This window comes from Phalaenopsis equestris, unplaced genomic scaffold, assembly GCF_001263595.1.
Source record: "Phalaenopsis equestris unplaced genomic scaffold, ASM126359v1 Scaffold000002, whole genome shotgun sequence".
Lineage (NCBI taxonomy): Eukaryota > Viridiplantae > Streptophyta > Magnoliopsida > Asparagales > Orchidaceae > Phalaenopsis > Phalaenopsis equestris.
Window position 1 is genome coordinate 69574612 of NW_018164444.1, and position 14499 is coordinate 69589110.

Consider the following 14499-nt stretch of genomic DNA (forward strand, 5'->3'; position numbering starts at 1 on the left):
ATATATATATATATATATAGTAGATTATTTCAACAGAGCTAGACCCTGTGGTCTTTTCCATTCTCTTGCTTTTCCACATAAAAAAATCGAGATGTCTCCGTCTATATACTTATTTTTTTATCTCAATGTGTATGTTCAATTTTTATACAGCACTATGACAATAAAATATTACTCTATCATCGTGAATCTTCCTGCACTCATCAATGATAAAAAGATTCTTTGAATGTTATAAATATAAAAAATCTAAGCTTCCTTGTTAGTTGTGTAAATACATCGGAATTGTTAGTTATGTATTGCATATGTCCATAAACTTTTATAATTGAAATTATAATTGATTATAAATATTAAATAAATATTAATATTGGTTAATTCTAAGATAAATCATTAATATCATCAATTGGAGTAATTTTAGTGCTAATATAAATTAATCGTAAGCAAATCTCAACTCCTCATTTTATGAGCAAACTTAATTAAAATATTAATTATTGTGTGTCAGAAGATTCACAGTGATAGAGTGATGAATTATTGTTTCAACATTGCATAAAAACTCAGCATACACTCAAATAATTAAAGGAGAATGTACATGTGGAGACAATTGATTTTTATGTGAAAATTTTTAGAGAAGCAAAAAAATCACAGGGCATACATAATTTTGAGCACAAAAATTTAACCTTTTTTTATTGGTTCAGACATAGAAGCTGTGAAATTATGAAAAGCTCAGGGGCTAAATTACAAATACGAAAGACCTTAGGTGGAGGCTTTTATGGGATTTTGACCGGAACATTTGACCGGGGGCACAGACCTCACGTCATTTGTCGCATTCCGCTGTCAGCTCTTCTGCGCCTCCCCAGAAGCAGCAGACCACGCGCCAAAATCCAAAACGGGAAGGAAGCTTGGTGGCAGAATCGTAGTTCTTGATGCACGCCGGGGACATTTTAGCGAAACGAACAGCAAACGATCGGAGAGTCGTCAAAGCGGGTTTGACCGATGCCAGCCATAGGAAAGCACCGAAAGCTGATTGCTGTCAGCCACTTCCGGAGGAAAGAAAGTTGACGGCTGTTTTAACGTCGTTAGTTGACCGTTGCGGGTTACCCTGCTTAAACGGCACGATACTTCACGGTGTTCAATTAATGCTTGCCATTTGAGAAATTTTATTTAGAGTTTATTTAATTCATGGCATGTTGATAAGTTTTAGATTAACTTTCATATTTACAAATAAAATTTTTATTTGTGTTTGAAGATATGAGCAATATTAATTTCAACTTTAAAATATTATGTATAACAAAAAATACGGAGACTGGATCTCTCAAAGAGACGACCCAGTGTCGACAACCGACCCAACTTAGAAGAACAACCCAATTTGGACCACCCAGCTTGGACGACCCACTTATAGGGATGACCGACATTGCTTGGATGATCGAGCCAACTTGGATGACTGACCCAGTTCAGCCAATCAAACCCTGTCGATCGAAAAAGTTGGCTGAGCTAGAAATCAACCGAACAACAAGCTCATACATGTAAAATATCAGAAATATCACAATATGAATCCCTTTAAAGAACAAAAATGTAATAGAATCATTATGTACAATCTCTTCTATAAATAGAATAATCATTTTATGTAAGACACGATTTTTCTATTCATCACTTCTAATTATCTCTCTCTCTCTCTCTCTCTCTCTCTCTCTTTTTACGATATATTTTTTTGGTTGTGATTGATGGTCAAATCAAGATTCAACTCGCTGATTATTAATATGAAAAAATGGGCTAAATTTTATTTTTAACTCTAAAAATAATTAAAGAATAAAAATTTAAAAATATGAAGAAAAAGCAGTCCCCACAATAACAAAACTAATAATGAACTTTTTCAATGAGGATGAACATGTTTTAGATATTACTAAGCTGAGAGTACTAAGCCTTGATGGCTTGAAATACCCATAATGAACTGCAAAATTAAATAAAATAAATTAAAAATATTACTCTTTTACTCGTTCAAATAAGAAAATTTAAAAAACAGTTGATGAAGTACTTAATAGAGCATTAGTATTCCTTAGCTTCTTCACCATCTGAGCATGAAGAGGAATCTTAGCTTCTACCAGTCACTCACCAATATTCTTTATAGTGGATTAGTATTATTTATTTGTTAGCTTGTCTTTCACTTGATGTAGTATTTACACTTTGTGATCGTGTGTCTATATTTATAGCTCTTCTCTTGCTTGATGTAATCTTTACACTTTGTGATAGTGTGATTGTTTGTACAACTCTTGTTCTCCTTGATCTAAGTTCTATATTTTTTGATATTGCATGTCTCTTACTTCACACCTTTTGAATATCACTTCAATAATGATGTCAAGGTGCAACCTTGGATTAGAATACTATAAAGCAAGATGATAATTTTCAAAATTTCTAGAGTTGCTCAAATAATATTGAGCCGTCCTAGATTGGGTTACCAGAGATGGAACAAAAATTTTCTTACTAAAGATGCAGAACCTATCTTAAACTATTAATTAAAGCACATGCTCGATAAGTGTAACCTATAATAGAAGTGGCCAAAGAAAATCCACCAAGAAGTTTTGGCCTATCCTAGGTTCTTTAGTTAAAGCTTTTATGTAAAGATCGTAACCTATAGTGAAAGAGGTCGAATTGATTCACTCCGGAAACAATTAAGCCCAAAATGAGATGCTAAAAAATGTTTTGTATTTCTTTAGTTGGGAAAAGGTTGAAATGAATTGTAGTATTTCTTGAAAATATGGTTGTGACTATATTTAAGAATGGTGATGCACAACTTTTTTGTTGTTGCCTTTTGATTTATAGCCCCTCAATAGGATGTTGTTCACATGAGCTTCTAAAGTGGCCATATATTTTCTTGAGAAAGCAATCATATTTATATGATGCGTGCAAGCAAGAAAACATGACAGGACTTCATACAACCAAGTCCCCAACAAAGATAGGTTGAGGTCTTACTTTTTTGTTGAAGTAGTGAGCTACAATTTAGTTATATAGAGCAACTTTAAGAGGGCCGCTTCACGAGTTTTTAGGTTAAGATCCAAAATCTTGTAGAGGTTTGCATCCTTCACATCAGGATTGAAATCTTAAATCCCGAGACTTGAGATTATAATATCGATAGGGAAAATTACTTTTGTGATAAAGCATAGATTTTATGGTGTTTTCTTAGTTGGAGTATGCAAAAGTATGATAAGCTGAATTGAAATTAGAAAGTTCTTCATCCTATTACCCCCTAACTTTTCTTAGGTGAGCTTTTAGCCACTTAAGTATGGTACGGTTGGTGGACTTCAGTTTGATCATTCATCTGAGGATGAGCTACAAACGTATATATGAATTAGATTTAAAGATCCTTATAGAAAGATGTAAGGACATTTCCAACAAACTAAGTTCTGTTATGAGTAATAATTTTTAGAGGAATGCTACAATGACAAAAAAAAATTTCTGGGCGAAATTCTTGCTATTTGCTTCTATAATTTTTACCAGGGGCTCTGTCTCCACCCATTTAGTGAAGTAATTAACAATAAAATCATGAACTTCTGTTGCCCTATGGCCAGAGTAACAAGTCGCATGATATTTATCCTCTATTTGGTGAACAATGAGGGTCATATTAATAATGAGGGGCTCTGCCTCCACCCATTTAGTGAAGTAATTAACAATAAAATCATGAACTTATGTTGCCCTATGGCTATAGTAACATGTCTCATGATACATATCCCCTATTTGGTGAACAATGAGGGGCATGTGCATGAGGTTAGAACAAAATTAAAAAGTTTCATATTTTCTAGTTAACCTCCTCCCAAGTTTTCATCACATATTCAGTGTGAACTTTTGGAAATGCATAGTCATCATCAGTCAGAGAAAGGCATTTAATATATTCCTTAGTAAATGGCCTTTTGAAAAGTTCATCACTTCTGATGATGAAATTTGCTTCTTGTCATCTGACCCAGAGAACTTATAAAGAAAGATGAATGATAAGATCCAGGAATACTAGGAAAAGTGTATATTTCAATACATTTCCTTTCATAGGAATCTCCAGTTATTGAATTGGTTGACTTAAAAAAGACACCAGCCTAATAATTTGGCTCTCAGAGTATGCAAATTATTTGATGTGCTTGAAATCAAACAAAGAGACATTTCACCGGGGTGAGATACTATTCCAGTGTCGAATATGAACATTGAGTTCCCCCTCCACCCGTGAGGCTATAAGTTGAGAATCAACATAAATGATTGAGTCATGAACATCATAATCCATGACGAGTCATAAATCATTGATCAGGGCTTCATACAAAATGACGTTATTGTTACCATAAACTTCAAACAAACCCCCATAATCCAAAACGTCTTTCTTAAGAGAGACAATCAACACTCCTGCGCCAGTTCGATAATTCTCAAAAGCTCAATCAATGTATAAAGTCCATACAAAATATTTTGAGGGGGGAACAAGTGGTCTGATAAGAGTAGGAATTATACATTCCACCCTAAAGTCAACGAGCACTTGTGCTTTGATATTAAGCCTCGATAAGAAGTGGATATCAAACTCCCCTAATTCCACAAACCACTTCGCTAAATTCTCCGATGGCTCCAATTTTCGCAAGATAGCTCTCAGAGGAAGATTTTTGTAAACACCAATAACATGGACTTAAAAATAAGGACCTAATTTAACGCCAATAATATTAGAGTTAAGACTACCTGATTAGTCAACATATAGTAATTTCTTTTGCTAGAAAAGATTTTGCTAAAATAGCAAACTAATTGTTGAACATTCTACTCCTCCCTAATTAGAATTGAATCTTCATTTTTAAAAAACAAAAAAAAATTATTGTATTTTATTGGATTTATGATATAAAAAATAAATATTATCTTGTTTTATATTAAAATGATTTTTCAAATAAAAAATTATAGTAATTTCTTAAAATTTTATTCCCAAAAATTATTTTACAAAATTTTTAGATCATTAATTTAAAACACATATTTAAATATTTTTTAAATCAAAATTGAGTGCGGTCCATTCAGGCATAAAATTCATAACAACGGGACGTTGATGGGCAATCTCGCCATGGCAAGTCGATCCTGCGGTCGAGTCGCACCGGCCAATGTGAACAGAAGCAATCATGGCCGTACGAGTTGGAGCCGGAGTGACGGCTTGGACAACCACGATCCGACGGCTGGGAATCTTCCAAATGATTGTGCGAGTTGGAGTGGTCCCCACTCTGACCCCCTCCATTCCAATTTTTATAGTTTCCATTGAAATATAATTATGAAAATCGATTGTGGGGTCCACCGATAGGACGTTCACCCAGAGCACACAACAGCATCTCAGGTCAAATTTACACAAAAACCCTTCCCTAATGAAAACTAAGCTTAGTGGGGTCTATGCTCGAAAAAAAAAGAATAAAAAAATTAAAACACGTGAATTTGTGTATGGTTGTTGAGAAAATATTTCATCATGATTTCTAATGTAGAGCTATCTTTTGATTGAAATATGGTGCCGTGTTAACGAGAATATTCTATTTGTATTATTTATAAAAATGATGTGTTATTTAATTATTTTGCGATATTATTAGAATATTTTATCGTATTACTTGAGTTGATGCTGAAGTGTTATTAAAGTATTCTCCCACATCACTTAATTTAGGACCGTGTTATTCTAATAACATAGTGAAAATTGAAATAACACGGGGAATATGCTGAATAACACAGCAAAATAATCGAATAACATCATATAATACTTGAATAACACATCATTTTTACAAATAATGCAGATGAAATATTCCTGCAACACAGCCGAAAAATTCAAATCCGAACGTAACTCTACATTAGGAGTCCTGATGTAATATTTTTCCGTTATGTGTAATGTGCGTGCGTGACTTTTGATGCAGTTCGGTGAATTGAATCTTAAATTTTCCAAATTAATAAAATTATACAAGAAAAAATTTTATTTATCAATCATGATATAATCTCCGATAATATATAAATGATACATTTTATATACATGAGCGTAGGATTATCAATCATTTTAGCATACATGAACATTATTGAATAAACTATAAAATTTATAGATGCTAATATGTATGGCCACTAATTGGACATTTGAGATAAACTAATACACACAATTTTATGATCACACTTAAGAAAAGCATTTATGTTCCATATCCAAAATATCATTTTAAAGCCTCTATTATTTTATAGTAATTTTTACTAATTTTTATATAATTATTAAATATAAAATGTACTACATAGCATAAAATGTCCATATAAATTTATTTTTTATATTTCAACACTATTAGAATAATTTATTTATAATTCATAAAAGTTAGGTAATAAAAATGTTTAAAATTACCAAAAATTTGAGTTTGTATGAAATTTCATTAAATGAAATATAAAAATTCACATAATAATAAGAGAAAAATCTAAAGCTAGATAACAAAATAATATCTCAAACCAAATAATTTTTCTAATTGGCTTTATGAATGGAATTATTTCTAAAATCTTTAAGAAAATCTCACCCTCTTTGAACTCTATCCCTCTCTCAAACCAAAAATGAAAATAATTGAAAAAAGACTAGAAAATGAGTTTTTGTTATGGTTGGAGTGTGTTTGTGTGTGTAATAAGGGAATATATATAAATATAAAAAAATATGTTTTAATTATAAATTATATTAAAATTTCAAGACTTATGAAGAAGTGTTTAGTAAATAGTATCATATTTAAAACATACTGGTAAAAATAATTCATACAATGGACAATTGATGTATCTGAAATACTCTCATGTTTTAATACCTATAATGCCTAAAAAAATGAGTACAAATGCACATAAAATAAAATACATATTGCCTTATAATCTAGTGAAGTGACTTATAGATTAAGTAGACATATAATATTTCCAAAAAAAATTATTTAAATGCAATGATATCAATTAATTCTTTTAAATTCTCTCAAAAATAAAATCATGAATTATTAGTGAATATGCTAGTCAAAAAATCAACTCTAAAAATCTATACAAAAATTATTAAACATAAAATAAAGAGTTTAAATCTTTCTAGATCTAAATGAAATCATAATTACCAAAATAATCATTATAATTAGAAGATAGTAATTAATTAAATTACTATCTATTTGTAAATTTGAGTAGGATCACTTTAATTTTTACATGGAATTTATAATGTGAGACATACAATTGTCTCTAGTAATTGAAATATCTTGTTGATGTTATTATTAGGGTAGCCCAACTAAGTTATGGCCAACCCATGCATCTAGTAGAAGTTTGATCATTAGTGTTTATTTGATAATGGATGACACTAACAACAACTTAAATTAATAAATTGAATGTATAAAATTATAAATCTTAACATCAGGTTATCATGCAAGATTTTAATACTTGGATTAACGGGAATAATTCTGAGAAAGTTCACTCAAATTTAGAGTTTCCAAAAATGTAGACAATATGCTATCATTTTTAACCAAATAATTTGCATGCCTTCTTTTTCTTCTTCTTCTTATGGCTATTTCATTAGAGGATTTAGAAGGTTCATGCTTCGGGACATAGGTTTCATCCCTTTCTAATTCTTCTCATTTCAGTCCTGGACCAAGAATCCTATTAGGTCCTGCTCTTAATAGGTCTCATATGCGACTCACCGAACTTGTTGATTCAGTGAGTGTTCTAGAACATGCTCTAGAATAAGATCTAGAGGTTTCTTATCTCATTTCCTTTATAGCTTTCAACATGAGTTCCCTAAGCTCGTTAATATGTTGTGTAATAAACTCTCATGACAATCCATTATCCGACTTTGTTCTTCCACATGTTATAAGATTTTCTTGCAAGGCTTGAGCATGAATTCTACGCTCATCACACATTTCAGGATGTTGACTGATTTTAGGACGTATGCTCTAGTATTGTTTGTGAGCTTATACAACCCTGAAAAGATCCTATTTTAGGAGGAAGATACATGAGGAGATGCTGGATGTATTTCTAGAGTTTATGTTCTTACTTTCTTTCATGAATCAATGAAAAAGGGCTTAGAGAAAAATAGTTTGGAGGGAGGATCATCTTTAGATTGTTCCCCTTCCCCCTAATCATAAGAAAAAGAATAATAATAATAATAATAATAATAATAATAATAATAATAATAATAATAATAATAGATTATAAAACTACCTTCTTTATGGTACTACACATGTCCTTGTGCCTTGTTGAAAAAAATTGCAATGTGTGTAAGTGACGACATAAATAAGAATAGACAAATGTACTCTGATGTATAAATGATTTTCTTTGATAGCGGGAATGTCTGCTGGCTCGTTAGACCACATTGGCAGGTGGTCTTAATTCGACCACTTCGGCAGGCATGTAAGCTTTGTTCAACCACTTCTTCAGGTGGGTTCACTTACTTTATGAGCCTCCGAGGCCCCTAAGACATATTGATCCTCATGTATGTATAAACTTTTCTCAAATATGCATGATTGTATTTTTGCAAGCAATATATAGTGCAATCCTAATTTTTTTTTACTATTACTTTTTTATTTAGTTCTCGGGCTCAACAATCCTCCACCTAATTTTGACATTGCTGTCTCTTGAAGTAATGAATTGGAAGATGAAGACTCATCGCAATCATGAGCAGGGAAAAGACAGGTTGCTAACCAAATGTCCCTACAAGCCTACAATGATATTCCTGTTAATGAACAAGCCCTCACCCAACATAAGGAATTTATAAATATCAGTAACATTTTGGCTTGAAAAAGCACCCTTAGAGACCTTAAAATGTTACAAGATTTTAGAAGGTAAATAGTTTATGTTGGAATAAATGTTTTATAATTTTCTAAGTTTTATGTTAAAAATTTACTTTGATGAAATCACAGATGTCTTAAACGTTAGCTTATATTTATATCTATAATTTTGTGATCAATACTTCTTACAAGCTTTTTTTATTTCAATTGATCGATCAATACGTTGCATTATTTATATATCTGTTAGTTATGTAACTTATGTTAACCTTTTGGTCGAGAAAATATTAGGTGTATGGACCTACAGATCGTGAATAACAGGCGAGAGACTGTAGGGAGAGAGAGTCTGCATACAAGTGTAGTCGCTTGTTATTCATTGTTTGTGGGTGCGTTGCATGCTCCTAATATTTTCACCTTCTGGTCAAGTTGACTTTTATTTATTTTTTTAATTTTTTTATTTTTTTTTAGTTTTGAGTTTTGTACTCGTTGTATTGGAGTATGATACATATAAAATGAGTTTTGGGGTTGGTAAAGAGGTTTGCGGTTCAGTTTGTTCTAGGGTTGAAGGTGAAAAGGTTCGTGATTCAATTTAAGGGAAGTGAATGAATTCTGCTATCGAGGAATTTTATTTAAAATTCCAATATATTATTACTTTTTTTTTACCATTTTTATGAGAATATAAAATAATTTATATTTAAAAGAGATGGATTACTTGCAGAGGAAATTAAATGTATGTTTTTTTTTATAACTTAAAAGGGAGAAATCATATCAATCTAATTTCATCTAATATTTAATTTAATAAAAGTGTTATCTTCTAAAAAATCAATTTGAAATAATTTGTCAATTATTAAAATTTTATATTGCTTTAATTTAGAAAAATTGGAGCTAATATATATGTATTAAAATTTAATAATATATCTCTCTTTTGGATTTCATTGTTGTATTATTGTTAATTTTGTTGCATTTTTAATTGTTGAACAATTTTGATGAACCATTATAAAACTATTCTAACAAACTTGAAGCCCATCAATTTATTCTCTTAAGATTTAATTTAATTTAGTTTTTCGATTGAATCAAATTATAGACCGCAATTAAATTAAATGTGTTGAATCTGAATTTGTTCATAATGTTATGTATGAATCTTACTTGCACATATGAAAAATTAGACAAGAAAGAGTAAGGAAAAATAGATGAAGTAAAATCTATGAGACATCTCAGAACTACAAAATATAACATAAAAACAATCCACCAAATAAGAAGGAAATAGTCTAAATATCTAACCTATAAGAGGGGGAAAAAAAAAAGGAGATAATCCCTAGAGAGGTTGGTAAGGCTCGGAATGAGTGCCCCTCAAAATCTCCCCAAGATCCTATATTTATGGTTGAATTTGGGATCTCAATTGTTATATTAAATGCTACATGATAAACAATATATGAATAATAAAGTATACAATAAATGTGTAGCTAAAATACAAATTCAGTAAAGTTGTGACAAGTAGGCATTTGTGTTAGTAGTTGTTGACCTTTTTTTTTTTTTTTATGAGATTTGTATATGTCTATCTCTAGAATTTAGGATCTGATCTTAGGATTTCCTAGTTGCTTTGCCTAGAGGACTAGTGTTGGGGCCTACTCCAACTAAAAATTAGATCATTTTTTGATTACTTGTAGTCTCATATGCTTGGTTTTAAATCCTCAAATTTTTGTTGGGTCGATCAAGATCGACATATTGAAACTCAAGTGGAGTTCCAATAGATTTGAAAAGCCTTAAGAATACCATATGAGTTTAGGGTAAATTTACTTTCCTGACAGGTTTCAGGAAGGAGCGGAGCAGAAGGTTGAGAAAGATGGTGATCTTTGTATGCCTTGATCTTGTAGTTCTCTTCCTAGCTAGCTCAAATGGAGACTGTATTGAAAAAAGTATTAGGATGGTTTGAGTAGTGGCGGAGAAACGAGCGAAGAGGAAGAATAGAGTGAACAATACCTTAATCAATGGTTTCATTAGGGGTGAAACGAATGGATGAGGGATTTGGTGGTCTCTGTAAGCCCTGATCCCCTAGCTCAGATTGCCGGTTTCAGTGGTCTCCACAAGCGAAGAGTCGGGAGGACTGGGAGAGGAGGAAGCTGCGGGAGGACAGAGGGATTTAGAGCGAAACAGGGAGAGGGAAGAAGCCGCAGAAGATAGGAAGAATTGGAGATTTTTTGCGGTGTAATGGATTTGTTTCGACTGTTTAGTAGCGGCAAGTAACCGTTGGTTTTATTTTAGAATGTAACTAATAATTTACAACGTTGGGACGTCAAAATAAAACTTCAGAACTTTTTCTATTAAAAACAACAGGTTTAGGAGTAGTAATACCGTCGGGAATAAAAAAGTTTAATCATCTATCGCTAATTTATGGGATTAACACGATATTTGCGACGCACAATAAGTTATCAATTATACCGTCTTTTCTCGTAATATTTCACTCATTTTGATTCCCATTATTTTTAATCTTGCTATAATAATTAATGTTTATGTAATATGCTTATGCATTATACGAGAACGATTAAAATTAATTGTGGTCAAGATAGCCATTAAAGTCTTTACGAGGGACTTATCAGTAGGCTCAGATCGAGATAAGCTCTCACAAATTTCATGAGTTATTTAGTGTTGTCAGTTTTTATATATATATATATATCAATTAAATATGCTGGTTATCTTTAGATATATTAAATATATCTAATAAAGTATATTAATTAAGCATAATTATCTTCATAATTCTAAAATTAACTAATCAACATTTGGGTGATTTTCAAATATTTATAGTCTATGAACTTTAAATTGCTCGTGGATAGTTATTTATTTGGTCATGTCATTTTTGTAATCGCATCACATTAATATTCATGAGTAATTGAATAATATTTAATTTTATATTTATAAAAGTTTTTTGAATTTGATCAATTCGGTGATATGCCTCATGTAGATATTAAATAAAATAATAATAAAGCTTTTTTTAATAAATTAAGGGCATTAATGACTTTAGAATTAAAAAAGCATAGACTTGTTAGATTACTCTCATCAAGATGTTTAATTTGACTATAAATATTTGAATTTCGGAGCTTATTTGACCATCAAATTGATGTTCCAAAATCTCAAAAAGTGTTTTAATGGTTTAATCTGGGCTTGAGTGGACTCAAATAAAACTAATTTTGGTATCAACGGATTTGTCTTATAGAGACAATGAATTTGACTATAAACTTGGTGAAATTGAAACTTTGGATGATATGACATTTGAATATGAAACACTTGTTTCTAAAAAATATCTTGAGATTTGATACGCCACCAACAAATTTTTATCATCCAACACAAAACTCGAGGTATGACACGAATCTTGAGACGCTATTTTAAGCATGAAACTTTCAAATCTTGATAAAAACTATTCCAGATCTTTGATTTCAGCAAACTTATAGTCAAACTGACTGTCTTGATGAGACGGACTTAATGATATGAAAACTAGCCAAATAAGAGTCAAATCAAACCCAGATCAAGTCATTGAACCACACTTGAATGATTTTCGGACACATTTGAAAGATCAAAAGATTGTCGAATATGACAAGTTTACACTCAAATCGAGCGGCTCGACAAGAAGAATCCAACGAGCCCAAGATCACTCAATTTTGACATTATTAAGGCACTCAAATGTCCAGTAAATGTTGTATGATCAAAGGAAGCTCTCCGGATCGTCTGATCAAAATGATTCATATTTTTGAATTAATTGCACCCAGAAAGCTATAAATAGAGTTTCATCCATCTCATGAGGGGGGCCTGAAGTCTAGAGAGAGTCTGAGACCTTGAGGAGAAGTTGTAGTTCAACATCACCGTCGATCGTCATCGAACACTGCCGACCTCCGTCGTCAAACATCGTCAACCTCCGTCGACGACCACCGTCGATCGCAGTCTACCATCGCCGACCGTAAAAAACCATCACCGATCGTCGTCGACCTCTGCCAACTGTCATCGATCACCACCAACCAGACGCTGTCAGTCAATGTCGTAATCTAAAAAATATAGTTACTATTTCTCGTCTGTGGAATAAGAGATTTATTTAATTATCAATGAATACTGGATTTTCGCAACTGAGTCAGGCCCCGTGATTTTTTCTTTGCGGGCTTTCCATGTAAAAAAACTTTTTGAGTAGTCATTATTTTTTTCCTTTTCATCTGAGTGTGTACAGAATTCTCGTGCAACGCTAAGACGATAATCTGTAACTCTACCACCACGAATTTTTTGGCACGCATCAAAATTGATGTTGGATGATAACAATTTCTTCATTACGCATCACACACCTTGAAGGTCTTCTTTGAAACTCTTAAAACTATGGTTTCTCTCCCTTGGCTCAATTCCTTCCCTTGATGATCGATCTTTAAATTTAGTGCATACTGACACTTAAAGAATTAGAGAGAGAATCTCTGGTTACTCGAACATTATTTGATCCAACGGTCCAAATTCGTTTGATTTAGTAACAGATAAATTATCATCCACCGTTAATGAATAATTCATATATTATTAATAAATATTATATGATTCATTAATAAAATAATTTTTAAAATAACATTTATCATTAATAACAACATAAAATTATTTATATTATTCATCTATTATAATAATTTAAAATTAATTTTTTTTATTATTTTCATCCCTTTCTTGTATAAATATTACTAGTGATGCAAATAAATTGCATACTCAATTCCGATTTATTTAAATTGCTACACCTAAACTTCAAATTTTACATAAATATCACTTACATATGCATGTATATTCCACATTTTTTAATATTAAAATGTGATATTTTTAATGTAATAATAGATTATATAAAGGAAAATAAATAAAATTTCTGCATTTGATATGTAAATACAAAAAAAATTGAGTGGTAGGCATGTAAATAACCTTTTATTAATTATTTAAAGGAAGATTTACAAACATAGCTCTCAATTCCTATGTATTTATATAACTAACACCTAAACTTCAACTTTTACATGCATGCCATCTTATAAATGCATGAAAATTCATATTTTAAATTTTAAAATTTCAAATTATGATATTTTTGATGAGATGTCAAAGATTTGTGCTGCATAAATGTAGAAGTAAAAGTTTGGTGTTTGAGATGTAAATTCATGGAAATTAAGAGATGTGCATGTAAACGTAAACCAATAAAAAAGGAAAAAATATTGCATCAGCTATTACTTAGAGCTATATGTGAAGTCTAATGAAATCAAGTAACGTGAAGGTGACATAAAAAATAAATTCGGCCCGGTAATACTGAGGAATATTCCTGTGTTATTCCGTATTATTCAGGTGTTATTGTTTGTTATTTAGGTATTAATGTGTTCTGAAAATATTCTCAAAATTATAATGACATAATAACACATCAATAAAACTTAAATAACACACAATAACAACTCTCTTGTGTTGCGGGACATATTTTTTTTATGTCACATAACTCTACTTACGGAGTCGTAATGCAATATTTTCTCCAAATGTTACGCAATCTGGAAAAAAAAATTCAAACTAAAACAAAAATAAAAATACATACAAAATAATAGTTTTTTGTTTTTTTTATGAGCCCTTTTTATGGAGAGTTGCAAACCCTGTTTGCCCCTGCCCTAGAAGGGTGACAACAGATCAAATTCGGCTATCGGAATGGAGCCAACCAATCATACACCTAAACAAAAAAAAATTATTTAATCCCCAAAGTGATCCATCTTCAAAAAATAATGAAACAGGGATAACGGACGCCCGCCGG

At 31.3% G+C, this 14499-nt stretch overlaps 1 protein-coding gene across 1 annotated transcript in view; it reads right to left on the reverse strand.

Moving 5' to 3' along the window:
• Positions 1 to 14324: 14324 nt before the first annotated feature.
• The window catches only part of LOC110034753, a gene marked incomplete in the record, with an annotated part of 1655 nt that continues 1480 nt past the window's right edge, over positions 14325 to 14499 (reverse strand). The window contains 1 exon segment of the mRNA XM_020739001.1: positions 14325 to 14488.